At 35.1% G+C, this 4,456-nt stretch overlaps 1 pseudogene across 1 annotated transcript; it reads left to right on the forward strand.

Annotated features, from left to right (window-relative positions):
* Nucleotides 1-1,724: 1,724 nt before the first annotated feature.
* Nucleotides 1,725-4,100, forward strand: LOC125831177 (phenylalanine ammonia-lyase 1-like; annotated as a pseudogene). Its single transcript, XR_007443182.1, has 2 exons — nucleotides 1,725-2,230; nucleotides 2,345-4,100. The product of XR_007443182.1 is annotated as a phenylalanine ammonia-lyase 1-like (transcript).
* The last annotated feature ends 356 nt before the right edge of the window (nucleotides 4,101-4,456 follow it).

The following is a 4,456-nucleotide window of genomic DNA, read 5'->3' on the forward strand; positions in this document are numbered from 1 at the left end:
TGCAAGATAAGGGATGTATTTAAGTTCACTAGGTCAAGTAAAGGAGTGTTCTTAAGGCTTTCAGTAGTTCGAGAATGAAACAAATAATTCACACCAAGTTCAAGAGTGATTTCGATGCTTCTCTTAATTTTAAATAGTACATGAACAAATTTGATAACTTTTTTACTTTATCTAATCGAGAACATCATCAATAAATTATGATAAAGTTAATCTTCTTTTTTGATTTTTTTAAAGGAGATTAAAAAGGCTTTACCAAATAAATAAACGTATATTAATTAGGCACGTTGAAATGAAGGAGAATATGTGTAGAAACAATTCTTAAAGGATACATTGACTAATCTAAAGAACATATTGACTAATCATTTAGGTTTTGTAAGTACGTGTAAATATATTTCTGGGAGAGTTTTTTTCGGCCAATGTTAGATTCAAGTTTAAAAATATTTTCTCCTAAATTGCTCAATTTTAAAAATAAATTATTACACTGACGTTTAGTATTCACAATAATTTACACAATTTGAAATCGTGATCCAACATTTCTCAAAAGAATTGTCAATTTTCTCAAAAGAGATATTTAAATTATGATTTGAATAGTTCATAAGTTGTAAAGGAAATAAAAACATGATCATTTACTAAAGAGATGTTCCATGAAGTCATACATTCAGAGAGTGACAGACGTTGTATTTTCCTTAAACGATTCGCAAGATAAAAAATATTGTTGTAATGACCCTAAAGGTCATTTTCGATTTTTTTAGAAAATTATAATTTTACCCCTCCCAATAATTGCCTGAATCATTTCTAATCAGTTTATGATGTTGGTTTTGAAATTTGATTGAAAAGTTGTGAGTTTTGAAAGATTTAAAGTTGTTGAATTCGGGTCTCAAAATGAATTTTATCTGTTCCATTAGCTCCGAAATGCAAAATTTTTCCATCAGCTCTAGAATGCAATTTTGTTTGTTCTATCAACCCAATAGAGTGGAAACGCAGTCATAGGTGAAAACTCAAGTATGAAGGAAATTTGAAGCATAGTTTAAAATTAATTAATGGATATATATGGGGCAAAACCTAACAAAAGTGCGCCCACTTGGATTCACAAAGAAACTTTCTTCAATTTTTCTCACTTTATTTTCTTCAAGTCTCTTTCCTTAGACAGCAATCAATTTTCTATTAAAAAGTTAAATTTTAAAATATTTTTTTACATATATAAAACAAACAAACAAAAAACAAAAAGAAATGGCAGTAACATGGAAATCACTTGGTTTTTTTTACTACTCCCTTTGTCTCAATTTATGTGACATATTTCACTTATCGAGAGTCAAAACAGTTTAAGTTTGATCGAAAATTTACGCATGAAATATTTAGAAGATATATATATATATATATATACAAAATTTATAGTAAAAAATAGACTTATTTGAATCTCGAAATCTAAAATGTGTCACATAAATTGAAATATAAAAAATATATATTAGTTGTTAAATTTGACTCATACTGAATTTGGACCGATTAATCTTGACCAATATAAATAAAATTTGACTTTAGTCTTTTCCTAGCAACTTAGAATAAAATCCATTATACTAAATACTATTATTGTTCTTCCAACAACCACCATTTTAGTCTTTTCCTAGCAACCCCCTCTCACATATTTTGTCATTTGTTCCTCTCTATTTATACTCACCACATATCCCATCTGCCACAACAACAAGAAGAAAGTTTTATAAGTTCACAACATTTTTTTTATTATCATATATCTATATATACAAATAAACTCTAACCATTTTCTCTTCACTAAAATTTCTTCTATTACTTTTCTTGATCCAATGGCACCATCAATTGCACAAAATGGACATGTTAATGGAGAAGTAGAAGAAGTTTTGTGCAAGAAATCAATTCATGATCCATTGAATTGGGAAATGGCTGCTGATTCTTTAAGAGGGAGTCATTTGGATGAAGTAAAAAAGATGGTGGATGAATTTAGAAAGCCAATTGTGAAACTTGGGGGTGAAACTTTAACTGTTGCACAAGTTGCATCCATTGCAAATGCTGACAACAAAACTAGTGGGGTCAAAGTGGAACTTTCTGAAAGTGCAAGAGCTGGTGTGAAAGCTAGTAGTGATTGGGTTATGGATAGTATGAGTAAAGGTACAGATAGTTATGGTGTTACTACTGGATTTGGTGCAACATCTCATAGAAGAACCAAAAATGGTGGTGCTCTTCAAAAGGAACTTATTAGGTAAACTACTTTTTTCCGTTATATTTACACGAATTTGGACTTTGATATCGACATCATGTTAGTAGAATTTCAGTTAAAAATCATGTGATGTTGATGAATTATGATATTTTGCAGGTTCTTGAATGCTGGAGTTTTTGGCAATGGAACAGAATCATCTCACACTTTGCCACATTCAGCAACAAGGGCAGCTATGCTTGTTAGGATCAACACTCTGCTTCAAGGCTACTCTGGCATTAGATTTGAAATCTTGGAAGCAATTACTAAGTTGATCAATAGCAACATTACCCCGTGTTTGCCCCTCCGTGGAACGGTCACTGCCTCAGGTGATCTTGTCCCTCTGTCCTACATTGCTGGTTTGCTCACTGGCAGGCCTAATTCCAAGGCTGTTGGACCCAATGGTGAGAAACTTGACGCTGATGAAGCGTTCCGTGTGGCTGGTGTTAGTGGTGGATTTTTCGAGTTGCAGCCTAAGGAAGGACTTGCACTTGTGAATGGTACAGCAGTTGGTTCTGGTATGGCATCAATTGTCCTGTATGACTCCAACATTCTTGCTGTTATGTCTGAAGTTTTATCAGCGATTTTCGCTGAAGTGATGAACGGAAAGCCCGAATTCACTGACTATTTGACACACAAGTTGAAGCATCACCCTGGTCAGATTGAGGCTGCTGCTATTATGGAACACATTTTGGATGGCAGCTCTTATGTCAAGGAAGCTCAGAAGCTCCATGAAATGGATCCTCTTCAAAAACCAAAGCAAGATCGTTATGCTCTCCGAACATCTCCACAATGGCTTGGCCCTCAGATTGAAGTCATTCGTGCTGCAACAAAGATGATCGAGAGGGAGATCAACTCAGTCAACGACAATCCATTGATCGATGTTTCAAGAAACAAGGCCGTACATGGTGGCAACTTCCAAGGTACCCCTATTGGTGTCTCCATGGATAATACAAGATTGGCCCTTGCATCAATTGGGAAATTGATGTTTGCCCAATTCTCGGAGCTTGTCAACGACTATTACAACAATAGATTGCCATCTAATCTCACAGCAGGAAGGAATCCAAGCTTGGACTATGGTTTCAAGGGAGCTGAAATCGCGATGGCTTCTTACTGCTCGGAACTTCAATTCTTGGCAAATCCAGTGACTAACCATGTTCAGAGTGCCGAGCAACACAACCAAGATGTGAACTCCTTAGGCTTAATCTCAGCAAGGAAAACAGCTGAGGCTGTCGACATCTTAAAGCTAATGTCATCAACCTATCTCGTGGACTTTGCCAAGCTATAGACTTGAGGCATTTGGAGGAGAACTTGAAGAGTGTTGTCAAGAACACAGTTAGCCAAGTAGCTAAGAGAACTTTGACAATAGGTGCTATTGGTGAACTTCATCCAGCAAGATTCTGCGAGAAGGAATTGCTTGAGTCGTAGACAGGGAATACTTGTTTACCTATGCTGATGACCCCTGCAGCTCCACCTATCCTTTGATGCAGAAGCTGAGACAGGTCCTTGTTGATCATGCAATGAAGAATGGTGAAAGTGAGAAGAATATCAACAGCTCAATCTTCCAAAAGATTGGAGCTTTCGAGGACGAATTAAATGCTGTGTTGCCTAAAGAAGTTGAGAGTGCAAGAGCTCTTCTTGAAAGTGGCAACCCTTCGATTCCTAACAGGATCACAGAATGCAGATCATATCCATTGTACAGGTGGGAGACAAGAACTTGGAACAGAACTGTTGACAGGTGAAAAAGTTCGATCGCCGGGAGAGGAGATTGAAAAGGTGTTCACAGCAATGTGCAATGGACAGATCATTGATCCATTGTTGGAGTGTCTCAAGAGCTGGAATGGTGCTCCTCTTCCAATCTGCTAGATGTTTGTCAAGTGTTAATTTTTCAAATTCTTTTTTTACCTTTAGGTGAATTATTAGAATCATAATATAATTTTATTGTCTTTTGGACTGTATGTAATATAGACATGTTGAAATTCTGGAAGGATGTATTGACTATCCTTAAAAGGATATATTGACTAATCATGAATCAATTAAAGATTTTGATTTTGAGCCGGCTAGTTTATGCATATGGTCTTTATAGGTAATTATTTAGATTCTGTAGGTACGTGTAAATGTACTTGAAAATTTTCCTTTTGGACAATATAAAAGTTTTGCTATTACATTGTTTAATCTTAATAACAAAATATTAGACGATTATCATTTAACATTACAACATTCACGATAACT

This window comes from Solanum verrucosum, unplaced genomic scaffold (genome assembly GCF_900185275.1).
Source record: "Solanum verrucosum unplaced genomic scaffold, falcon-dt-bn FXZP01000102.1, whole genome shotgun sequence".
NCBI classification, from domain to species: domain Eukaryota; kingdom Viridiplantae; phylum Streptophyta; class Magnoliopsida; order Solanales; family Solanaceae; genus Solanum; species Solanum verrucosum.